This window comes from Emydura macquarii, unplaced genomic scaffold (assembly GCF_026122565.2).
Source record: "Emydura macquarii macquarii isolate MOO-44397 ecotype Brisbane River unplaced genomic scaffold, CSIRO-AGI_Emac_v2 contig_67, whole genome shotgun sequence".
In the NCBI taxonomy this organism is placed as follows: domain Eukaryota; kingdom Metazoa; phylum Chordata; order Testudines; family Chelidae; genus Emydura; species Emydura macquarii.
In genome coordinates this window covers 12098273-12125425 of record NW_027130204.1, presented here as the reverse complement: position 1 = coordinate 12125425, position 27153 = coordinate 12098273, and the positions used below count along the sequence as shown (strand labels likewise).

General features: G+C 39.6%; 1 protein-coding gene across 13 annotated transcripts in view; it reads right to left on the bottom strand.

The window, feature by feature from the left end:
- ZMIZ1 (zinc finger MIZ-type containing 1) overlaps positions 1–27153 on the bottom strand; it is a 482416-nt gene that overhangs the window by 230841 nt on the left and 224422 nt on the right. Inside the window, exon 1 of one of the 13 annotated variants that reach the window (XM_067539639.1) lies at positions 26282–26293. The exons of the other annotated variants lie outside the window; for them this stretch is intronic. The gene's annotated coding sequence lies outside the window, so the exon portion shown is untranslated. Of the gene's footprint in view, positions 1–26281; positions 26294–27153 lie in introns of those variants that run through there. 13 annotated transcript variants of the gene reach the window in all.

Sequence of the window (27153 nt, the reverse complement as noted above, 5' to 3'; positions counted from 1 at the left end):
CTTCCTGGTTAATAAGAGTGCTGTGTTTTCCCTCCAGAGAACAGACTGCTCAGTGTTTAACAACACGGCTGAGGCCCCCATTGGCAGGCTCAGTGAAGCAACTAAAGATGGAATGACCACAGAGACCAATCTAACTTCTCCGCGCGTGAGGACGGACCGCAGGCACGCTGGAGGTAGCACAGGGGAACTTCTGCTGCCACCGCCGCCACCTGTGTTGCACATGTTCTGTGGATAAGGCCCTCAGTCTCCAGGGATGTCAACACATGCCTTTGCACTGTGCCTATATAGGCTGCCTTTCTGGCCAGTAAGTTGGAAATAAAACCCCAGCTGGGCTGGACAGGTTTACACAAGTCCTCTTGGGCTACAGGCTCATAGATGTTGGGTATTGTAACAAGAACAGGATCAAAGAAACATATTTTTCCAAAGTGACCAGCAGCAACAAAAGCTTCACAGAGATGACCTCAGAAACAGAGGTGGAGAAAGATGGGAAATATTTAGCACTAGCTGCAAATGTTAAATTGTTACTAACAATTACCTATCAAAAATTGAAGAGGCTACCTTTCATTTGCTATGCTCTGATAATATCCTTGCTGGACCAGACAGTCAACAATATATCAAGCAGAGAGAGGTCAACGCCTCCTGGGCTCAGCCAGCAGAAATGCTCCTGGCGAGGTAAATCTCAAGTCCACCAAGAATGAGAACTGTGAAGGATTGCGCTCCGGCATGTTCTTGTATGTTTAATGTAACTAGGCATGTTTTGAAAGCTGCATCATAAAATTTGAAGGGAATCATTTGTTGACATGAAAGTTAGCATTTGTTTTAAAAAAAAAATAACATTGTACCATCAGGCATTTTCTTGTATTCCCCAGAACCCCATTAGCAGTACAGAGAACTTGATCATTCTCTTCAAAACCATATTCCACCCCACACATGTACACCCAATGCAGACAGATTTGGGTCCTTTTTAACTGGTCGCTAGAATTAAACGTAACCCAGAAATATATATAATTAATTAACAGTGCCAGCAATTTCCCTGTATGGTCCATAAACATAACAATTTATTCTGCTGCTCTTTCATCCTAGGAGAACTGAAAAACTGCTCCCAAGTCCAATACTTTCTGGTTAGCCATCAGGGATTGCTTCACTCTTTCAGAGAAAACCACCGGGGGTAAAAAAGAAGAAAAAAGAAAAGCAGTGCTGCAATTAACAACATCTCTAGAGAACAGAGAGACCTGAATAGCTGCTGTGGGACATGGATTCTAACAACTAGATCTACCATTATCCTAGTCTGTTCTGATGAAATTTAAGTAAAGATTTACCCAACCTCCCAGAATGGAAGCACAATTAATTCCAGGGGGATGGGCAAAACCCATAAAAGCTAAACATAGCTGAAGGAAGAAGGTAGAAATTAGATGGCTATGATTTTTTCTTTTCTCTTTTTTTTTGAGCCAGAAAAAGCAGTCATTGGCAGCTGAATTACATTTTTGACATTGCTTTCAAATATATACTGGAATGTAACCTCTCTTAACCCCCCATTTATCTCTGCTTACTAGGAGTTTTAGTATTGGGGGTGATTGCTTCTTGTTAATGACCTAAGCCCAAAATACTAAACATCTAGATTTTCTAGACCTAGCATTTTGATACCCTGTAGGTTCAGCTTAACCCTCAGTCCTTCCAAGGTAGCTGAATTGAGGTTCTTGCACTTTACCATGTGGAGGCTTTGGAATACAAACCTTGAAAACAATGGTCTTTGGTCACAGTCCATTTCCTCATGGACAAGTGTCCACATCTCAAAAGTCCCATCCCATCCAAACTGACAGAAATAGGAACTTATCTAACTACACTACTTAACAACTACTTAAAACTAACTAAAGTACTTTGAATAACAAAGAATTCAAAGAAGGGGAATAGTACTTCAGAAAAGCAAGTTCTAGTTCCAGAAACCATCAAGGGCAGAAAGAAGGAACTGAGGGGCCATAGGGCCGGCAGTGCCTCATATACCGTGGCATGCGTGCGGGGCTCCAGGGGGCGCCAGAGCTGACCCTACGGAGTCTGCTAAGGGGAAAAAAGTTCCGGGAGCCGTGCACGCCGGCATGCACTCACTTATATTGGAATGGACATGGGCAATCACTCGAAGGAGAACCAAAGATTGAATGGACAAGAAGAGTAACTAATAACATCATTCATGATGGCCCTTGCTAGTCAGGAATGATGCACACTATTGGGACAATGCATGGGAAGCTTGGGCTGCCAGAGTTATGGCCATACCTTTTCTATGGATAAACAATTTTGGTTTCCACAGCTGTCATTCAAGCACACTAAGGGAAATGTATGCCTGGTGTAAATCCTCTGAAAAAAATATTTGGGGCACAGACAAAGTCCAAGATCCTGTCTGCTCTGCATGGAAATTAGGATCCCTTAATACTTCTCCAAGAGAAGTAGTCCCCCATCCACAATCCTTGGTCAGACCATCCCCCGCATCCATTCTCTAACTTGCCATGTGTTGCCTGTCTCTTTCCACCCCATAATTCTCACTTTCTCCCCCCAGGGGTATAGGGATTCTTCTATGTACATGCATTTCAAAACCTCTACGTAGATGCAAGACATTCTAAAAATCTTCAGTTCCAAAGCATTTTCCAAATGCCACATGGGGTATAAACCCCGTTATTGTCTGCTTCAGGAATCTAACCACTTTAACTAAAAGAAAATCTCCTTTGGCTGTAAGCACCAATAGGGCTTTTATCTTCTCTGAGCCTCCTGTCTTTGAAGGGCAGTGGTGCACATGTATCGTCGTCATCATGGCACGGACATGGTTGATAAGGTTCCTCATTCTGTATATGTGAGCATGTACTCAAGCCTGCCACTATCACAAGTAGAAAAAATGGGTAGCCACAGGACTAGCAGAAATTGCTGCAGTTCCTTTTTGGTGTCAAAGGCTGAGAGAGAGCAAGGGAGAGAGAGGTGCCTGTAGAAAATCAGTACCAAAATTCCATTATTTAAGTTTAATTTCCTTCTCACTATGCCCAGGGTCTTGACATTAATGTCAGAAGGAATTACACACAAGTATATGGATAGACTCCTAAGAGCACAAGGAAACTCCCAACAAGTATGGACTTTTCAATTTATCTGGCCAAATAATGAATGGCCTAGGCATTTTTAAAAGGAAGTGTTTTCATATGTGAGATTCCCCTGTGCACGTCAATATATGGGGGCACTTCATCAAAATGGGAATACCAGCCCATGAAGCCAGTGCATATTCTGAGGTTACAGTTCATATCACCATGTGTTTACTGAAATAGTAATGCATTTCACCAGGCAGATACTTTTCATATAGAGCAGAAATTACCATAGTATAGACAATCTGTATTGTGCAGCAATTTTGTGAAGGGGACTGTTCTCTAGAAGGGACTGAGAAATTAATTTCACCTGTGACCTACAACATGTAAGAATTTATTCTAAGAAACTTAACTAATTCCACTAGTGAGGTGTGGGTGCCACATATATCACCACTAACACGTGACCTGTCCTACATATTCTCTAATCTGATCTGATAACACAAAGTATAGACAAATATTAGTGTCAATGAGCCAACAAATAGGCTTTTCCTAATCCAATATGAAGAATTATTACGTTTAGTGAAACACATGATTTCTGGTAAATAAACTTCATAGTCAATTCTGTTTCTAGAACTCTAAACAATTCCATGGCAGTAGACTTCTGTCACCTACTTTGGTCGCTGCAGCCACATACAGTTCTGATGCATGATCAGGTCTAGAATTCAGTACCTTTTGTTCTAAAAGGACAGACAATATCTGCTAGCTACAATTATATTAGAACTTGTAATTTCTGTAACCTGCATCACATGATCATGTAGGCGAATACCAGATGACATCCAGCAGAAGATGAGTGTAGACACTGCTTAGACAAAGCATTATGAAGTCCCCAGAATTCAGAAGCATTGACATGGATGTCCACCCTACACAAGGCCTGAGGGGTAAATTAACCTATAGGCCACACCTGGAGGAAAGCCAGGGAATGGTATGGCCTTATTTGCTGATGAAGTCCAGCTGGGGGAGGAGCTGGGCCAGGAAGCTCGCAGCAGAATGGGCAGAAGGACTGCAGGGAAATAATCTGCAGTCACTCCCTGAGAGAATGGAAGTGTTCTGGGGCTAGAGGGAGTAGCCTACAGTTACTCCCTGGTAGGAGGGAGTTTGAGCTGGCACATCCAGAGAAAGGTGGGGGAACCAGAAGCAGTAGGAAGGAGTCCAGGGAAGGAACAACACGGGCTGAGGAAAACAGGCCACAGGTACAGATATAGGGTCTCTCGAATGGAACTCGGGAATAGTGGGTCGTCCTGGCTTCCCCTACCAGCCACCAGGGAAGTGGCACCATTAGGAGAGTGCCAGAGAGGACTGCCTGAGTCTGTTTGTGCCCCTAGAAGAGGACACCACATAGTGACCCGGTGGGAGGGCCAAGTCACGAAGAACAGGCTGCAGCTCCTGGAGGGAGAGGGGCTGCAGGGTGAGACAGAATGAGTGAAGACACTGCCAGAGGAGGGTGCAACACCAGGATGGCCAGGAGGAGGTGCCACCTGCGGTGAGTGGACCCGGTCACAAGCATTAATTGTACAAATGTCAAATTGGGTCTTGAGCAAAAACCGACACAACAGAACAGACCTCCAATCCCCAATTAGTCCCGTATCCTTTCTTCAGGAGATGCTTTAGGGGATGACAACCACCACCATCTCCCTAATTGGCCAATAGGGGAACAGAATAGGCAGACAGCCTAAAACATTCTAGTCGATGATCATCTTATGCCCTGAAGCATGAAGACTTGGAACTGTTGTAATTATTATCTTAGCTAATATAAATTCAGTTACTATCTTAATGAATAATACAAAATAGTCTGAGACCAAAATACCTGGACTATTTTGCTTTTTTTATTAATTATTATTATTATTAGGTAACTACACAGACAAAAGCAAGCAAGCTTGCACCATAGTTACAGGACAACAATGTGATCTAGGAGATATGAATCTGGAGTTAGAGTCAGTAGACCTAGGTTTATTCCTAGCTCTGCCACAGTTGTCCTGCGACACACTGGGCAAGTCACTTAACTTCTTTGCACCTGTTTCCCTTTGTCTGTCTTGTTCTTTTAGATGGCAAGCTTTTTGGAACAGGGACTGTCTCTACCACATGCACCTAACACATGAGAGCCCCAATCTCAGAGTTGAGGCTCAAGACACTACCATAATACGAATAATAAGATAATAATCATGGTGAAATATGGATGGGACATTCATCTGAACTTTACCTACGTACTAACAGAATGTAGCTATCCATCCATCCTGCAATAAAAAAAAAAAAAAAAAAACGTTTCCAAATACAGCATAAATTAATCTGTTAAACTCATATTACACATGCACATGACATCTGGAATAAAGTAGTCTGGGTCCAGATGGCAGTTTCTTCTCCTCTTCCCTCTACCCCTCCTTTCACAAGGTTTTTTCTTTTCTTTTAAAATGCTCATTATGGCATAGCATAACAGGCCTCAAATACCGAATACTTTTCTTTTTTGTTCCCAAAGGCAACACTACATACTTCAGAGGTCAGTTTTATAATCTTCACATTTTTCTGAACCCCTGCCTGATTAGACACACACTGGAGTTAGTGACATGCGTAGAAAGTTAGCAGTGCATTAGTAGGTGCAGCATCTTATTATTTGAAACAAAACACGGTTCCACCAAACATAATAAGAAGGATCTGCCTTGGAATTAGAACTCTGTACAAACACAACATGGGCTGTACGCTGTACACAGACATGCGTACCTGGCCTGAAGTGGCCCCTGCTGACCTAGTGTGGCATGACAGGCACGCACTTCTTCAGTTTCTGTTGCCTCAGGGCCCCCGAAGAACTCCACACACTCTAAAAGGGAGTGAGACAAAATTCCCTTGCTGAGGTTCTTCAGTGTTAAACACAAATAACCTTGAAACAGAGTCTCCCTCTTGGGTACAAAGGTTGCACAGCCTTCCTTCTTGGGGCCTAGGATCTCTGCAAGCTCCTCTCTCTTGGGGGAGTTTCTCTCTCTGTGAGTACCCTGGCTACACCTGGGCCCTGAGGGCCTTTTGTCAGGCCCAGGTGCTCATTATTCATTTAACTGCTGTCTTGCTCCCCTCAAATTATATCATTGTGGGTACAGATTCCCCTTAAAGGGGCCAGCAACTGCATGACACACACACACACACACACCTCGTTTTCCTGCTGATACAACTCCATGAGGAACACGCAGTTGCCAATTCCAAACCACGCTAATGGTAAACTTTTCTCTATTCCATTTCTCTCCTCCTTTTTTAGCTTCCTTGAAGGGTTGCTCATTTTGCACCATGTTTATTTCTGCCATTAACTGGGGTGGCCCTAAGAGCTGAAATGTTGTGATTTTAAAGATCTTTCAAGCAGTTCTAGTATCCACCTTGAACAAAGCCAGTAAGGAGCTACCCAGTTCCTCCCTATCACTGGGCTGTTGTGGGCAGGGTTATCAAAGAAAAGGGAAGACTGGCACAAAGGAGGCATATGAAAAGGGCGTGTTCTCACTTCTGCCAGCTGGCTGAAGAGGGAAAGGTCTCAGATGGCTAGTACCCAGTAATTAGAGTGGATTTGTTCTACTTTTGCTATTTGTTTTTGGATACAATGCAAGCCCTGAGGAAAAGTATGAAGTAACCTATAGCTGAGATTATTTTTCCTTCCCCACCAGTTTATGCTGCCTTTCAACCAGGCAGAATTCAAAACTAAGGCTGGTCCCTCTCCCAAGCCACACTGTACCTTTCCTGACAGGCCTATGTATGAGTGACCCTCCAGCATGCCAGCTCCTTCCCCACTCCCTTTGCACAGCTCTGGAATGAGTAGATCTGCACTGTTTTGCCCTTGCTTGGCTACTGTACACTTCCTATCGTCTGGCTGGGGGACGGGCAGGGCAGCTCCATCTTCCCCTGTGGATGGGGAGTTTCCCCCTTTCCCCAGTAAGGTGATGATGGTAGATGAAGATTTCTGTTGGTTTCTTGTTTTTTCTCCCTATAACGATTCTAGACAGAAAGAAAAAGGACTCTGCAGTTCCAAACGAATCATGTCATTTTGTCCAATGCTAAATTGCCAATTTGGCTTGATACAGACATCCAGAGGCAAAACAGAGATTATCTCTTTGACCAGCACTCTGCTTGATCAGCAGAGGATCAAGCACAATGCATTCAGTTCACAGGCCCCATGCAGTGTAGACCACTGCATATTTGACAGAGACCTTTGGGACTAGGCCAGAAGGGCAAACCCAGGAACCTTCCACCTTTCCCAACTCTGACTCTAAGTAGCTGCAATTTAAAGATTAGAAAACATCTATGAAAAGTCATTATATGGCTGGAGTGAAGTTGCAGAAATATTAATATTTAACAGGAATATTAATTTACCTCCCAATTCAGAAATTATGGGACAGTCCTGTTTTACATTAACTTTGGCCAGCATCCTGTGAAGATTCATTTGCAGGTCAATGAAACAGAGCAGGGTTTATTTTGGGCCTAACGATATTGTGTCTAGACATACAGAAGAAAAGTTATCACACAGCAGTTCAGACTCACAGGGTAAAGACAGAAGCATCATGGCACAATTATTTTATCTCACAGACAAATAATGATAAAGTAGTTGATCTCTCTTCCAGTTCTGAACCCTTAAACTTCTAATTTCACCTTTCAATCTCTAGGCAAGTGGCCATGTTATAGGCAGTAAGACAATACCCACATAACATAGATTTTGCATGAATCTCTTCCATTCACCAACCAAGGTCATGGCCATTTGCAAATAGCAAATGGCTGATTAAAACAACAACAAACCACAACCTGAACTTCAGCTGCAGATAACTAAGAATCTATTTTTTTAAAAGGAGGCTTAAGAAGGAAACAGAACACACTAGCTACTAGAACAGTTCTTTTACCTTGCCGTCCATACTAGGAGAGGTACAAGCAAATGAAAGGTCTATGATACGGCAGGGACAACAGTCCATCTCCCCTCACTTTCAAGCAGTGCTGTGAAATACCTTATCATCTGTTTTAAATCACTGTCAATTCAAAGGAGGGACACTTTTCTCCTTTTTAAATCATACTGAGTAGATCTGGTTGATATTTGGGGATTTTTCAGAATTGTGTTGAAATTTGTCCTTGAAAAATTGGCGTATTTTTTCAACTTTAAAAAAAAAAATTCAATTATTTTTTTAATGAAATGTACACCATTTTTAGACCCGCTCAGCTACTGAGTTTGACTATTGTATGTGGGGATTTCATATTTGAGGTTTTATGACAACTCTTACATTTATTTTTCTGTACTTAGTCCAGGCATTGTGCCAGGACTTCTGGGGAGGAGACAGAAGAAGAGGCACTGTTTTACAAATAAAATTATTAACACAGTCCTATGCTTTTCAAAGGCTAGCAACTGATGCTCATTCCTCACGTGTTTATTACCAAATTAGATACCTGTAGGCTGGGGATGACTCTCATTGTACGTGCTTAATCATAAAATCCTCCCTAACACCAACAACAAGAGCTATTGGTTGGGTGTTATTACTTATATCTGGGCTACAATATATAGGGGTCAGCATCTCAGAATGTCATAATCATTATCCCTTTCCCTTATCAGTTTTAAATTCTATGTATAACTTGTTTAAAAATGATAGAAAAGGTCAGTTTACATTACTTGTACTTTAAGTTTCCCCAAACTTCTATATCACTTGTGTAAGCGCTTTTATTATACCATTCGCTATGCTGCAGTTCAAGGAATAACTCATGGATGACATCCAAAACTAGTATTATGAAACGAACACATGCACAATCCCTGTGATCATGCTGGGAAGCAAAGTCAGACAAAGCTTTCTGATCTGGATGAGAAAAACACTTTTAGCGTTTTAGTGCTTTTAGTGTTTTCAGCATAAGTTGCATACTCTTCCTGGGGCTCAACCGAGTTTAGACTTGAAATGTCAGGGGGGTTTTTTTGTTTTTTTTTAAGAAAAAAACAAAAGTCTGGATGGAAAAGTGGGGAACGCATAGATTTTCTTAAGAACAAATACAAACATTAACTTGCAAGGTCAAACACTTAACTGTAATAGCCTTTTGCTAGTGGCTAAGAGACAGAAATTTACTCAAATGATATTGACTAGATTTGTTTCATTGTCCACAATGAATGAAATGCATAAAATGAAACAACATAAATTGTTTAAAAATATTAGGGTTATGATCATATACACTTATCTGCCTCTGCCAAGTAGGTTTGCGGAACAGCCTAGATTTTCGCAAATCATCCAACATGCTAATAACATGGACTAAATTTTAAAGAATGTATGATAAATATATTTGTATATTGTCAACATCCCTTCATGCAAAGAAGGGATTTTAAAAAAGTCTAAAAAGCAGAATACATTTAGACCTTTTAAAACACTAATTTAACAAAATATGTTCAGAAATTAATGTAGCATATAATGAATATATATAATTTGCGAACCCAGTTTACGATTGGCAATGACCTGGGAGGCCCTTTTATGGGCTCAGTGAATGATAAGGCAGAAAGAAATGACTATGGTATCCGGAAGGGAGCCTGTTATGACACTTACTGGCAAGGAAAATATCAGAGTTGGAAGGTCATATAAATTGCTAGACATGGAGACAAGATCTGTCAAAAAGACAAACTACCCAGCAATTTTAACCTATTGACTAGGGCTGTCCATGTCGACATAATGTTAATATCTATTACAACCCCATCACAAAAAAAGCTGTGTAGTGGGAAGAGAAGCTTCATCCACTCTCTTCATATAGAACAGATCTTCTAGTAAGAAGTGGCTTAAGGAAATATTTTCTCCTCAACCATTTGATCCCAGCCCCTCGAAAATTTAAAGTTGCAAGTGGAGATTTATTACTAAAGTAAAAGCATCAAAACTTAGTTCTTTTACCACTACAGGCTCTGCTGGAGCTTTCACAATATGGATTCCCCGACATTTAGATGATTTAAAAAAATTGCTCTCATCTGAAAGTAGAACCTCTTATGAAATAGTGAAATATTTAAAAATACGAAGTACTGCATTTTCTTGCCAAGAAATGAAATATTTTTTCAACGTTTTAAATTTATTTGCAATGTTATTTGTCAAACACACACAAAATATAAAAGTCAACTGTGGAGCTATGACTGGCACCTCCATAATATACAGCTATGTTGCTGATTCGTAACGTATGCCATTTGATGGTTTTACTTATACTTTATTAATGAACTGCAAATCTGTCCAGATTGCAACTGTTCTTGCAAGAAGACTGTCCTAATCCTCCATTGCCCTGTACCATCTTACTACTTTTTGTCGCATCTTCTCCTAGCTTAGTTTGAGCAGTATTTGGAGGAAAGGCCTCCAAGAAGGGCTAAAGGGAGTAGTGTTAGTGATTCAATAGGTGGAATTCTTCCCTTGGAGTCAAAATACTGAACAAGCAGTCCAGGGAGACTGTAAGGGGCCCTATGCTGGTAGGGTGGTTTTGGAGCATGTGGGTGTATGTGTATGTTTTTTTTATGAGACAAGGCCTCTCCACTCAGGAATTCATTTCACCATTGATCCAACAGAGTCAGTTGACCTTCAAAAGGTAGTGAAGTCCGGACTCCACTGAATTCAATGGCAGAATTCCTATTGACATCAGTGGAGTACTTCACCTATGGCGTACAGCCCACCCTGAGTGAATAGTTTTTCTAATGGTGTAATACGGGGTACATTTTAATCTTTACAACTTAATTTTAGCATCAGCCTGTAGATCAGTTAAAGAATAGAAACACTGATTTGTGAATGGTTTTTTTTGCAAATAAGAGCACTGAGTTCTCTAGATTTATGAGGGTATATTATGTTACTCAAGTATGCAGAGAACTGTTAGACATTTGTGAATTCAAAAGTTATACATATTTGAACATGAATGACTATTTATCCCAAAATTCATTCCAACAGTGAATTATCCGTCACTTGTTTTTGTTCTGGTAAGAAGTTTCAGTTAGCTGTTCAAAAACAGTGTTGTGCAGCTTGAGTGAACAACTACACAGCATGCAAAACTAATAATGAGAATTCAAACCAAAGAGTTCATTAAAAAACAATAGGTTGAAAACTATTAATCAGAGCTTTTTGGTAAGTACTTTGGAATAACATGTACGTTTACAGCAATAAGGTCTAGCTCATGAAAGAGTAGCTATCCAAATGGGGTAGTTGATGTTTTCAAGCATCAAAAAAAATTTATGAGTTTGGGGATACCAGTTTTCTGGTTGTAAGGGGAAATTGTGCCTGTGTAATTGCTGCTCTCTTAAATTTTAACTGGTTTACAAGTTCCAGAGTTACAATAGTAAGGATTAATATACTGTCTTCTAATGAGAATTTTACAAATACATTAGAAGCAAGAGAAAGACCAATGACAGAGTAGGCCCACTGCTCTATGAGGAGGGAAAGACAATAAAAGAAAACACAGTGATGGCCGAAGTGTTAAATGCCTCTTTTGTTTCAGGTTTTTTATTTACTAAAAAAGTTAGTGGTGATTAGATGACCATCAGTGTAAATGGAGCAGGATCTGAGGCTCAAATAGGAAAAGAACAAGTTAAAAAATTACTTAGACAAGTTAGATGTCTTCATGTTGACAAAGCCTGATGAAATACATCATCAAATACGTAAGGAACAGGCTGAAGAGATCGCTGAGAACTCATGGAGAAGAGGAGTGATCCCAGAGGACTGGAAAAAGGCAAATGTAGTACCTATTTATAAAAAGGGGAGTAAGGACAACCCAGGGAATTTTAGAGTGGAATTTTAGCTGGTACCCAGAAAGAAAATGGAGCAAATAATTAAACAATCAATTTGTAAGCACCTAGAAGACAATAAGGTGATAAATAAGTCAACATGGATTTGTCAAGAAATACTATCAGATAGTATTGATAGTATCTCATGACAGTCTCATAAACAAACTAGAGAAATATAGCCTAGACAAACCTACTTTAAGGTGGATGCAAAACTGGTTGGAAAAGCGTACTCGGAGTAGTTATTAAAGGTTCACAATCAAGTTGGAAGGGCTTATTTAGTGGGGTCCCAAAGAGATCTGTCCTGGGTCTGGTTCTATTCAATATCTTCATAACTGATTAGATGATAATAAACTGGGAGGGGTTGCAAGCACATTGAAGGGCAGAATTATAATTCAAGGTGATCTTGACAAACTGGAGAAATAGTCTGAAATAAATAGAATAAAATTCAGTAAGGACAAATGCAAAGTATTACACTTAGGAAGGAATAATCAATATACCTTCCTCTGAAGCATCTACTATTGCCCACTCTCAGACAAGCTACTATACTAGATGCACCACCGGCCTAATCCAATATGGCAATTCCAACCATTTTCCTCAACCTTCAGACCTGCCAATGTGTGACACAAGCAACTGAAATGTGTGGCAGATGACTAAATTGTGGATCACCTGAAATTTGTAACATGTGTGCCATAATTAGCGGGTAAATGGATTTTAATTATAAACCCTGTTTTAAAGGTTGCGTTCTCACTCACTGATTCTCTCATACACTAGGTTTTTTTTTCCCCTTAAAGAAATATGGAAAATGGAAATTACATCATGGGACAATTATAAGGACCCCTATCGTGGATTGTCAACAGGGTTTGAACTCTGGACCTTCAGATTCCCAGAACACTTGAGATTCTCTAGCACTTGAAGTAAGGGAGCAACATTTCATGAAGCAAGCAAGCAAACAAATATTCCTACTCATAGTAATCAAAATTTACAGATAGGCAAAGTAAGAAAATTTTATGCTTGAGAACTTTAGAGTTTAATTGTGTATTTTGACAAGTGATTTTGACAATTTGTGTTTTTAAGGGTTACAAAGTTTTCACTTTTTTATATCTCAGTGTCTACTGTCACCAAATACCTATGGTCTCATCTCCACCCCCCCAAAGTTCCTGGTACAAATATTCAGAAGGGTATCTAATCAAGTTAGTGGGGGTGGGATGATGGAGTGACGGGGGTGATGGAGTGACGGGGGTGGGATGATGCTGACTCAGGAGTCTACGTTACCTAATTGATATCTAAAACCACTTCTGTGAATATTTGTTGAGGGGAAAAAATGAATCCACTTCAGCTGTGTTTGTTTTATGTTAATATTCCAGTCAACCAGTCTATTGTTCAAATAGCATATATTAAAGGAATTTCAGAGGGTACTGGCTTAAAGCGAATCCTCAAGATTCTTAGGAATTCCCATCTCCTGAAAAAGGCACATTTCTAGTACATGAGTCAGGAACCATATTAAATGGTGCTTTTCAGAGACCAAGAGCACCATGCCATCTAAAACCCAGACTGCATGGCTATATCTACACTAAAGAAATCTGTAAGAACTTTCTACCAGTGCTAATATCCATTCAGTTGCACCGGTGGTAGTCTTAGCAAAAAGGGATCTCTGGCTACCAAAAACACTTTTTGAACCACTGTATCATGTTCTGTATCACTGATGTGGAGTTTAAAAAAAAAAAAAAAAAAAAGCATGAAGCATGAAGCATGTTTACACCAGGGCTGCTAATGATGCTAACACCACTAGAGATGAACAGATAATGCAAAATTGTGACAACATGGCCCATAAAGCTTCGCTGATGTGACCCAACTTCAACCTCATTCTTACCCTGTGCTAGTCCACATGGAAATTCCAATCTTCCCCTGAGACAACTCAGTAGCATGTATGGAGAAAGTTGATTTGACTCAGTTTATATCAATGAATGGAAATGTTGATTAGGAGGAAAAGCTCTATGGCTTAAAGCTTCCAAGCAAAACAGTTTTTTAAAAAATCTTTATATTCTATCACACACATAGCATGGTAAAGTAAGCAAAACTGACCGATTCCTAATCGCAGCAAGGACAGTTTAAAACTAAACGACAAGGCTTCACACTGCTCAGTTTGAAAGATGTCAGATAAGACAACAACAAATAGGTTGGGCTTTACACTTATTCTTTCTTAGGAGAAAAGAAACAACAAAGGTATTTAAAATTAAATAGGACATTCACAATTAATCTGCTTTTTAATTAACTTGCTCTGCTGCTGTAAGTGATTCTGCATTTATTCTCATTCTCTCGAAAATTCCAAGTGCTATTTCTGACCTGTGATTTACTGTTGCTGTACATCTTTATAAGCAGTGCTTTAGTTTAAGTGGCAGTTGCATATTAATTACAAAGTTAATTATGTGCCATGTAATCATGCTGTAATTCATTAGTTTACTCTACAGTGTGAAAGTATAATGCTAAACAGAAGACCTGATGCAGAGTATTTCAGTTATTTATATTTCTGTATCAAATATTCCAACTATTAACTAGAAGACACTGAACATTCCTAAGGAATCCTACACACAAAATACTAGCCTGATCCTGCTAACAGTTATGCATGTAACTTTTCTCATGCAAGAAAAGTTACTCAAATGTGTGAAAGTTAGCAGTTAGGACCTGCATCTGATATGTGTGAGTTTACTTCCTTATTGCATATAAGATCAAGGGGGACAATATTCATTAAGTGGTAAGTTATTTTAAGTGCCCAGCTTGAGATGTCTTACAGGGTCCTGATTCTCAGTCAGGCAGTCAGGGCTTTCTGAAAAATCAGGCTCCTTCAACACCTAAAATCACTGGCCACACTTGAAAATATAGGCATTTTGTCATTCTTAGTTGTTGACCTTTTGCATGTAGTACTCAACACCAGATACTTTATTAGTGGGCCTGCCTGGAATGTGCTAAGAATTAGAATTGACGTTTGCATAGCTATCTAAATAGGTTTCTCACCACAGATCTATGTTTGCCAAGAGAATTATTGAACACAAAAGCAAATAAAATATATTTAAGAAAAAGATAATGATTTCTCGATGAAAAATGAACTGTGCACAATGCCATAAAGCTCTTTCTTCTCCCCACTTTCATTATTCTTGGAACTATCTAACTCATCCTAATCAATAGCCACAGAAAATTAATTTTTACAAAATTACTCTTAGTCAAGAAGCGTTCTTCAATTTTGAACATATTTTCCCCCTAAAACTAATCCAATATTTCCTGTTCTTCCTCAGGGAGTGCGGTTTTCCAGGGCTAACTCTTCACAAATTTTAATGTTTTTCTTCCTCACAAGCTATCACTGCTTTGCAAAATGATGCCCTTTATGTGGCATTTAAAAGTAAACGTAAGTAATAGTATCTCTTCCTAAAAGACCACCATAAAATCCACAATAAAAAGTAGCTCTGGCTCTTTTTAGTAAATTATCACTTAGTGTAAGACTACAGTCAGAAAAATCACTATATAAATGAGTTATACTCTTACATCACGTATCTGCTCTCTGTATGTTTGAGCTATCACTGCTTACTCTATTACCAACAAATAAACTAAAAACGTTTACTACTGTTAGCCCTGCAGAATCAACACACCTAGTGAGTTAGCTGCATTCTATCCTGGCTCTTGCATCAGGAAAAGAATTGTCAGTTAGCTTCTGATCGCAGAATCTTTATTACCATTGACTATATTGAAAGGCCAAAGGAAAGTCACCTTGATAATTTGATCCAAAATTAAGTTTGTAGCATTGGAAGTTACAAAAAGTGCTTTATCTCTTTTGAACTGAACAAGTTTCATATTAGGTTACTGGAAAAGGATAAAGATCCTGTACTGTTTTTTTTATAGAGGAATTATGACATTTAAACTTAGACTGTAAAGTGTTTTCTATTTTCAAATTGTTATAGTTTGAGGGCAGAAATTTCAGTTGGGATATAAATATACACATATACAAATATATCGTGGTGGGTGTGTGTATATCAATTATTTGCTGCCAGTACAAAACACACAACTGATTTCTTATTTTTACTTGGGATCTATGCAAACATGTTTTGTGTTCTCTAGCAACAGACAAAAAATAGATAACTTTTTTCAGACTCAAATGAACATGGATGGTACACAACCCAGTTAATAGTTTTAAAAAAGAGTTAATTTCAAGCTCTTTTAGAAAAAAGGAAACTTTTGCCCAATACAAAAACAAAAAGACAAATCTGTACAGAAATTAATTTCACTTTCACAGTTGAATAAACTATCACAACAGCCAAGAAAAATGAAAATATAGGACAGTGTCTCATTTAGTAACAACCACAAAAGTTTCATATTGATAATATAAAGTAGGTATTTTGCTGAACTGCTTAATGCAATTATGGTATACAAACAGCTGGTTTATAGATATTACAGATTCACTGCTGCCTTCAGTTTGTATTTTGGATCACAGACCTGCTGCATATATATATATATATAGAGAGAGAGAGAGAGAGAAGGCACATGATGTGGAAAGGCATATATCTAAATTTCTAATAATATAGAATCCAACAGTGTGTGACCTAATGATATAATGCATGATGATACATCCAAAGAATATCAAAACAAACAAAAACACATTTTTTAAAATATCTAAGTTGTCTATAGCAGGAGACATACCAGTTCACTATCTTGCAAATGATGAAAGTTAATGGATGAAGTCTGGATTGTTCAAACAAGTCAAGGGGAGTTAGGTGAATTTCAGTGAGATTTGACTGTCTAATTCCCTTGGGCTCCTTTTAAAATCCTGCCCATTGTGTTTACTAAAAGCGACACTTTTTGTTAATGAATATTTCCCTCTACCTTTGTAAAAAGCAAGTTTATAAGAACGCTAGGAATGCTGATGAAAATTATACTCTCATGAAGAGCGCCCAATGAGAAATTATATGGGCTAACTCAAGAAAGCTTTTTATTTTCATCAGTTTTCCTTTTGGACATTATTTGCTGTAGCTAGAGTACTGAGGCTTTCTCTTAGCAAACCCCAATGGTGACACTTCAATCTAAGGCAACTTGAAGTAAAGCCTCAAACTGCTCCAATGTACCTACTTCAGCTGTAGGTAAGGTGTCCTGCTACGCATGTAGCAAATTGTTCTATAAAATCAAAAAGAGATCATACTATAAAAGAGGAATCCAATGTATTTCTACTTATTATTACTAAATTACTACTAAATTATTTTATTAAGAAACACACATATAAAGAAGCCTCATTTCCAATACTACTTAGCCATAGCTTCCTACGTCCGTGAGTTCTTAAACTGTACACAGCACTGTGTATCTGAGCACATAAGATAACAGTTTCAAAAGCACCTAAGTAACTTAAGAGCCAAAGGGCTCATCTACCACTTACAGTGCTGCAGCACACCGGTACAGTTGTGCCACTGTAGTACTTTGATGCATCTGACGAAGTGGGTTGCAGCCCACGAAAGCTTATGCCCACAGACATTTGTTAGTTTTTCAGGTGCTACAGGACTCTCGTTTTTGCTGTAGAACTTTGTGAAGATGGGAGTCGGCATAGGTCCTCCACCTCCCCAAGAGGCAGTAGCTATGTCAACAGAAGTCCTCTTATTGACTAGCACTGTCAACATGAGGGGGTTAGATCGGTACTACCCCCCTGAGCGATGTAGTTATACCAATATAAGTTGGTAGTGTAGACCAAGCCTAGGTCTTATTAACTTTTATTGAGATGTAGGTGCCAAAGGCCCAGATTTGTAAAGATATTTACGTGTTGCTATGCTCAGAGTTGCAATGTCTAACTGATTTAATAGCTTAAAACTAATTTTCAAAAGGGATTTAGGCACTTAAGAACTAAAATCCAATTGACAATTGAGATTTTAGGCTCCTAAGTGCCTAAATCCTTTTTGAAAATGAGTTTTAGGCTCCTAAATCCGCTGGGCATTGCAATAACAAGTGCAGCAATGCTTAAATACCTTTAAAAATCTAGGCCTATGTGCCTAAGTCACTTTTGAAAATGGAAATTAGGCTCCTAAGTCACGTTGCTGCTTTCAAAATTTTACCCATAGTTCAAGAAGCAAGTTAGGAAGCATTGCTACATTCATTCAGTAGTATTAACTTTACCAAAATAAAAATTAATAGATTAAAATTTCTGACAGAAAGAAAATTATCCTAATTATCACATGATCTTTTGTTTTCAGTTTCCAGGAACTAAACCCCAAACCTTCTGAAAAATCCTCGTCCATTGATGTTTCCTATTTACAATTACAGAAATATTTCTTTTTTAAATATAAATGAGCAAAATTCTATTTGCCCACTAGTAAAATGTATGTATATTTACTGCCAACAGCCATCATAGTAAGGGTCTGGTAAATACACATACATAAGATCATAACATATTATTGGGTGAGAGGAATCAGACCAGTGGTTAGGATGCTAGCCCAGGGGTGTGGGAGACAGAGCTCCGTTCCCTACTCCGCCTTTCTTTCTGACCTTGGGAACGTCTGTACAGCGCAGCAATGGGCACTACAGGGGTGCAATTTCTGAAGTGTACTAACATATTGTGCACTAATTGGTCCACATAGTCCTGCTGGCATGCACAAAAGTTCCCTACAACACTTTGCACTTGGGAACTTTTTGTATGCACCAGCAGGGTCTATGTGAACCAAGTATCATGCAACACATTAGTGCGCTTTAGAAATCACACCCCTCGTGAGCACTGCCACACTGAGATATACCCTCAGTCTTCCTGTGCCTCGGTTTCCCATCTGTAGAATGTGGATAATAGCACCTCCCTAACTCATAAGGGTGTTACAAGAATAAATGCATCAAATATTGAGCCACTCAGGTACTACAGTAATGGGAGTCATAAGTATCTACTATAGATACACAACAATTTAAGTATACACAAGTATTTTTTTTTAATTTACTAAATATGTCTGTTAGAAATAGATATAAAGCTGAATGACAAAATTTCACTGCAACAGAATTTCCTACAAGAGTTAGTCAATGGTGCAGGATACATTGTTTGTATTTCCTTGTGCTTTATTAATTACCTTAAATTACATAAAAATTAAAGGCAAGCAGATTATTTAGGCCCTTTGCCCCATCAGGGAGTTTATTCTAGTATAAATTTCCTAAGAGCACAGAAATATTAAAGTTTGGGCATAACCATTAAGACATTCTATTTTTGCCACAGTATACTCATAATAGAGGAGAGTACAGCTGATTTACAACTCTAAAAATAAACAGAATTGCAAATCTCTCACACAAATCTTCCTTATCACCCTGCTAGGGATGTGCAGGCATGTAATGAATTCTCTGGAACAGACAGGCCACCACCTCTCCTCACCTTCGCTAACACAACACTTGCGCTTCTAATTTGCTGGCGGATTGCTGCTTAGCTGTCCTTCTGTGTCTGTTATGCTCAAACGCTTTACAGCTAATTCAAAGGAAGTCTAATATATACCAACTGCTGTTTACAAAGCAATCTTTAGCTCTGAACTGATTACCAACCACTGGGCAATCAAGATGATACACTCTTTTACTTAATTATTGGCATCTGGATGAGAACTATTATTGTTAAACAAGAAAGGGCTCCATTGTTTAGCAGTTCCCAGTGAATCTGTAATGTAAAGATTTGTTATTAAAAGGCTTATTTCCACTAATGAAACTCTAAAACTAATTTTCCCCTTCAATCATCTTTTTTTAATGTTAACTAGACCTGGGCCAAAACCACAAATCTGGATCTGATCGCCTCAGAATTGAACAGTTTGGGTCCATCTCCAATACTGCACACGTGAGCTGCTGCAACTTAATTTCTCCCCACTACGCATCTAGTTTTTATTTGCACTCACATAGTTGTTGCAATGCAAAACTGTGAGGAAGATACAGGAACTATGACGAAGATGCTGTGCGGAACTTAAAATCTAAATTACCCAGACAGAATTGTTCAGACAATATGCAGTAAGAGGACAAAGTCCCCATTCTTCTCCAAACAAAAGCAGCACATTTGTTATAAATTTAGGAAGCCATGCCTTCTGGGATCTGGTTTTATGTTGAAATTACTTTTTGCTAATAACTGCATTCATCCCCCAGTAAAAGCCTTCTCCGTAGGCCTGACGTCTCCCATTATGCTTGGTAGCGCCCAGGGTTCTTTCACATGAGCTCACTTTCCCAGAGCACTTTCCTTATATTCAAGATGGGGTCCAACAGGCCACTTCTACCTCAGTTCAATTACCTTGTAGCCTCCAACAGAGATTCCTCACCTGCTAAGAAGGTGATGCAACAGGAGAAATGTTTCACTCTCAAAATGTGAGTGCCCTCTAATGAGTGTCACCAGAGAGCATACAAGACCTTCCACTAGTGTCAGCTGAATGTGTATTTATCTGTGACTGTGGTCTGTATGCAATGACTATAATATTTTCCCATAATGCACCATCAAGCACGGAAAAGCATTGCCAATCATCAGTGGACTGATAGCTAAGTGGACTGATAATAGTACTGATAGCTCAGAAAATTGGCACTAATATCTTTTGTCTCGTGAAAGAAACCACAAAACCAATACAAAGTGAAAAGCAGTCAACATGGATGCATGTTGCTGCTACGTAAGGGCTACTTGCTGAGCAACATTGAACGTCAAGGCTCAAGATGTACATTGAAACATAGGGTGCAGGACTGGAAGGCACCTCTTGCTCACTGAATACAGTCCCCTGGCATAAGCAACCCCATTATATAATCCCATTCATAAATTTATCAAACTCTATCTCAAACCTAGCTCAGTGGTTTGCCCACACTACCCCTCTCGGAAGGCTCTTTCAGAACCTCACTCCTCTGATGGTTATTTTTAGGCTTGGCAGAATTCAATGTTTGTATATACAATTTCGATGGATAATATCGATGTTTATTTTTAAGCCTTTTTTATTTTTATCAATTTAAATGTTCACAATTGTGGCAAATTATTGGGGGGCAGACAATTATTTAATGATAGTATATATTATGCTTCAAAAAGTTAAAGCTTTTTAACTGTTAAAACAAAAACTGTCATTATATGTCAAAATTTTTGCCTTGAATTATACTCTAATAAATTCTCACACAGCATATTTCTTATTGTGCTTACCTGTAAATTTCAGTTTTTGTCAATGGAAATACTTTTTGTTGGTTTTTCTATGGATGGGAAATTGCCGTTTATTGACATTCATCAACAAAAATGTAATCCTTCCAAGTGTAGTTAATGTGATGGAGTATTGACTAATATGAAAAAAATTTAAGTAAGATACGTAAGCACAAATTAGCACAACAATTCGTGCGTTCATACAGCAAGGACATTTTGTAACACTCATCTCAAATCTATCAATATACCCAATTCTGCTGTGAGTATGCAGGAGAGTGAAACTATTATTGTGTGAAAAGATCCAGATACACACTAAGCAAGTAAAATGTGGTGCATGACTGCCAAATAGGTAAACTGAGAAATGTCCTACTGATTCAGGTTCCAAAACTGCTGATCCATCTATTACACACTTACTGTAATCATGAATCTTGTAGTGTGCCTGGCAGCAGTGCTTGCAGCTGATGCCTCAGGGTACTATTCTAACTTACTGTAGAGCTTTTTTGTCAGCTCATGATGGCAGTTCCTTCTAGACTAAGTAGCATCCATAGCAACCTTTGTTAACAACGTAGAAATAAAATTATATTAATATTTTAAACTAAGAACTTGGATGGAGAGGGGTGCGTGTTTATCTGTTTGGACTGAGGTCTACAAGAAGCAAATGAAAAATCAACTAATGGCCATTAATAAACATAACAGTGCTCTGGGAATGAGTTACACCATTTACACAAAGGGGCAATATAGGCCGTTGTACACTCACAGTCTTTATGCTCTATATTTTATGGGAAGGAGTGGGGTGCCAGGGAAAGCTGAACTACAGCAAGCTGTCCATTAAAGAACAGAGTAACTTACACGGGTAAGTGCTGGAGGTTGAACAGTTTTATTTAAAAGGTCAAATGGGAAGATGGACACAGGTAGAAGATCAGCTAACAGACTGGTTCACATTATGCGGTAGAGAAGAACAAGATTGAGAGGCTGTGTACAGGCAGAATCTCACAGGAGGTGGTGCACTTGTTTACAGAGAGCTGGTTGGAAATTTTCTATCCAAATTATTTGCATATGGAAAACTCATTTTCTGCAAAATCAAAATATTCCATTCCTCTGCAGCCCACCTCCAGGCTTCCAGACTGCCTGGCTGCAGGGCAGCCCACTGGATGGACCACCCTCTCAGGGCTCCCGAATCCTCAGCAGCTCAGAAGTCTTGGGAGCCCCAATTCCCATGTTCCCCATCTCCCTAGCTTAGGAGACTTGGAAACATTTGGAAAAGGTCAGATGAAATGTTGTTTTGGCTTTTTCTAAACAAAACTTTGGCATTCCTGTTCTGTAGGAATTTTCAACTTGTTGGTTTTGTGTTCTGGTTTGGAATGATATTTATTATTATTATTATTTTGGAATTTCCCATGTAATGAGAATCCCAGTTTCTGTCCAGGTCTCAACGTAAAGCATCCCTCATGAAGCTGGGTATAATGACGCAAAACTATCAACTGCATATTTACTGCAATGATTGAAAGGAAAGTATCTAGAAGGCATCATCACTATCAAGATAGCAAAATTAGGCAAGTCCCCAAAACACTGAATACCTTCTAAAAAGTGTAGAAAGAGCTAAATCCTGTTTTTCTGAAGATTTCCTTTTCAAAGGGAAGGAGGGGGGCGGGTTGTTCTTTAGATGGGACATTTTGCATCAAGTTCTCATCAGACATGAATGTTCATTCACGTGCAACAATCTTACAAGAAGAGGCTTACAACAGGAAAATTTGACAATTTTAAACTATAACCATGAAGTAAACAAAACAAACAAAAAAAAAGTCTTTACAGCTGAAGCAGAAAGTTGCAGAAAGTTGATGGTGTATATCCCCTCAAGGTCAATAGTTCAAATGTGGCCTAACTCAGCAGTGACCAAATGCTGTTACCCTCTGTTTGTTCAATGGCCTATGTGAGATGAGTTGGGTTTATGGCCTCTGTCCTGTTTTTACTGAGCCGGTGTCCATGTCACAGAAACCACCGTCACAAGAGACCTTAATTGGGAGTTGCAGCAGAGAGGTCAAGGACCCCATGGGTGTAAAGGTTGACTGCACAGATTAAGGATGCAGGCCTTTTAGATCAGGGTTAAGGTACTTGGGTTCTTGTTGTCTGGATAAAGAGCATTTCAGTCTCCAGAGCTTACAGCCACATGCCTATCACAAGAACGGAAATCATTTACAAATGGAAACAATGAATAAAGAAAGTTTATCATTTAATTTAAATTTAGCCATTTCCTTTATAATTACCTGGGGGAGGGGGTATGTGGGTGTTTAGGCCCATTTTATGTCTTACAAAATGGTATTATTAAATATCAGTATGATGCCTCAGAGTTCATCCAGCTTGAAGGGCAGAGGAATGATTCTATGGACATGGAAACATGCTCAGAGCCATACCACAACCACTACAAACCAGTAGTAGGCACTGAAAGTCATATACTGCTTATTGAAGTTTCACTTAACACCGATACAAAGCTACATTTAAGATAGGGGAGCTGTATTCCCTTCGGAAAGAAAGAAACTTCTACTCTAATTATATTTTCTCTCTTTCAGTACTTGAAGCCTGTAATTCACTTCCTGGAAAATGACAGCCTTTCAAAGATTTGCATGGTCTTTGGCGTGGCAGCAGATGCATGAGTGCATCTGCTGGAAGAAAGAGGAGTCAGAAGAGGTCATCACAAACAATATAAAATTATTTTAGACAACAGGATTTAATCTCCCATTAACTTCTGCATTCCAAGGCAGGCTGTGGAGAAACAGCAATGGATAGTTCAGATAATTTAGAGTTGATTCTAAGAAAGAATGGGTCAGTGTAAGGATGCACATAAATCAACTTTTTAATGTCCTGTCCACATGATCAGTGAGTACCAACCATGGTGTAAGTGTATCTTATCCACAAAGCAGCCTTGGAAGCCAGGTCACTTCCCTTCAGCCTTTGATCCACTTGCTGTGCAATTCTTCCTTATCTCACTGAATGAGAAACTCCTTTTCCAGTGACTGACCTTCACCTACTATGGCACCATCTGTCCAGCATCACCCTAGTTAATTAAGGTTTCTTAACTGCCAGGAATGTAGTGTAGTTTCCTGGACAGGACTTGGTACTGAAAGTCAGGAGACCTGAGTCTTGTTCCCAAGCCTGCCACTTACCTGCAAATCACTTCTCCTCACACCCTTGTCTAGACAGACTGTAAGCTCTTTGGGCATGGGACTGTCTCTTATTAGACCTTTGACCAGTACTTAGCATACTGAGGTCCTGATCTTAATTGAGGCCTCACATAATATAATATGAATAATAATGTTATTTGGATATCACCTCTCCTTTGTTAGATCATAGCATAACCTAAAGCAAGGGTTCTCAAACTTTTTTTGCTGGGACCCTCTTTGAAAATATTTCAGGCTGTGATAACCTCCCGCCCCGCCCCCCCAAAGTGAAGACCTCCCCCCATGCCAGGCCACCTTTACTGGCATGCACAAGGGCTGGCAGCTCACGAGCCCCCCGTAATAACCTGATTACCCCCAGAGTGGTTGCAACCCCCAGTCTGAGCACCCCTGACCTAAATCAATGTCTATAACTCATTGAAATGACTAGGGTAAAGAAAATTGGGAAAATCCCTGCATCTTTAGCAACAAGCTCAATGCTCCCAACAGCCAAGCGAGGGGACATCCATAATAAGATAATACTTATCTTACACTGAGACCTGGTCTACACTATTGCCGGCTGTCAATAGGCAAGCTACATTATGTACATTATGTAGCTTGCGTATCTACCGTCAATGTACTTACATTGACGTACCGCGGTGTCTTCATGGCACTGCGTCAACAGGAGACCCCCTCCCGTCGACGCAGCCTTACTACTTTTGGGAAGGTGGATTACCGGCGTTGACCGGAGAGGCCATCTGGGATCAACTGAACAGGTTTACACTACCCACTCAATCGATCCCACTGTGGAGTCTGCAGTTTAGACAAACCGAGAGATAACCAGCCCCACGAAGATTGCCAGCTCTCATTCTGTGCTGAACCCAGCATGCATTATGATGGCGATAAATGCATCAAACAGGGGAGTCTCTCTGAGTAATGTGTCAGCCTAGAAGTGGTCTTTAGAAAACAAAAACAAAAACAAAACCAAGAGCACACCATTTCAAATCTGGGCAACACAGCATAACAGTGAACACACATGAACACCTTGTAATCATGTTTCAGCAGGGGACTGTGGCGGCTAAAATTATCATCAGTGCTGTGAACACTGGAACATTACACTGAAGATGGAGATCGTAAACCAAGTGAGACCAGCTGTCACAGAACCTAGGAAAAGAAAAGCTATTTTATGGTAGCATGTTGAATTACCTCACTTAGCTTGGCTATTGGGAGGTTATTCAACATGTGCTGCAAAAGATATGGGTGCTTTCAGAATTCAATTTCCAGGCCACCTATAGAAATAAAAGAGAGATACTTCTAACCTTTAAAATTGCTCCCAGTAACCTCTCTCTTTTCACAATGCTGATTACTCATTACCCAAAGTTATGATTTTCTGTCCTCTAGTAACGCTACCATATGGCCCCTTGCTAAAGCACCAGGAAAAAACAGTATTAAGAGTTATGTTTAAATGTTCATCTATTCAAACATCTTTGCCATTTTAGTAAAGCAAACGAAAAGAAAAACTGCACACCAAACTAAGGTCCCACATAGAAAAGTGCACCATCTACTGAATATAATTCAGATATAGAACTATTATCACACCTGTAAAGACACAGAAAACTAATGCAGGTAAAACTATAAAGTTGTTTTGCTGTAGTCTGCTTTTGTATTCACATAGACTTACGTTCATTAAGGAACTTATTGCTGTGGTGCCAAAACAAGCAGAACATGTGAATTACTGAAGACACTAGAGTCAATTCTTGAGCGTTAGCTAACTGGTCACTTGTATATAGGCAAGGTGGGAGATTTCTGATAAACTAGGTCCAATCTACACTACACATCGACTGTGTCTGCAGCTTGTAGTATATTTTAGACTAAACTGTGTCCTCCAAACTGTGCTAAAGTCTTCTAGTCTTAGAGACCACCCAGTTGACCAAAGCACATTACATCTGCCTACCTCCACCAGCAAAATGCCTCATGTGATGAACTACGAGATAACTGCATTATTCTTATGAATATAATGGGTGACTCCGTTTTCCTGTTCGATTTGGCATCACTCGTTGCCTGCCCAAATGCATAGAGTTGAATCAAAGGAGGCTATAAAGGGGTTGTAAGAATCAAGCAGGAATGGTAAAACAATTAAATAGATAAGACATTCTCAGGTACATACCTTCAAAGCAGCTAATGGGGCCATCACAAAGGCTGAGACCCTGAAGATCAAAGGATCTTGACCAGATAAAAGATAGCCCTGGCAGAAAAGAAAGAGGGGTGGGGAGTGGTTGGTATTCCATGAGGCTGACACAGAACTGGGTCTGAGGCAGGAGTTGCAGGCTCTCTTAGCAGGGTCTAAGCCTTTAGGCCAAGAGAAGCTAAAGGCTAGGTAAGATCCATGAGGTTAGGCCTCTTCTTGTGTTATTTCTAACCCGTGTCTCTCAGTTCTGTATTCCTACTGGTAACATTAAACAATACTGTCTGAGAAGGCTATGTGGTCCCTACTTATTTTGCACTAGGCTAAAGAGAAATTCCCAGTACGGTTCAAACACTAGTCGGACCTGCTGAAGTAGCCTTGGTTGGTACTTATTTAGACTTAGAATGTAACATCTCCTGTGCCTAGTGGCAGAAGGCCATTTTCCCCATAGCTGTCCGTCCACAGCAAGATGTTTGACTCCATTGTAAGATGTCTTAATGACAGCAGCATCCTTTTCGACTGTCCTGTGATAACGCCTTCTTTGTCCTCCATGCCTTCTCTTCCCTCCAGGTGGAATCCAATCTAAGATGTACCTTGTGGTTCTACCACAGGGTAGCCTGATGACATGGCCACACCACCATACCCATGCCTGTCTAATTACTGAATCCACCGTTTGCTTACCTATGAAGGGCAGCACTTCCATGTTAGTTACATAATCTCTCCAATACGTTCCCAAGATTCTTAAAACACTGGTGGAATGCATTCAGCTTCTTGTTGTGTACTTCCACCATCTGCCACATTTCTGAGGCATACAATAGTATTGGAAGGCAAATAACATTGTACAATCTCATTTT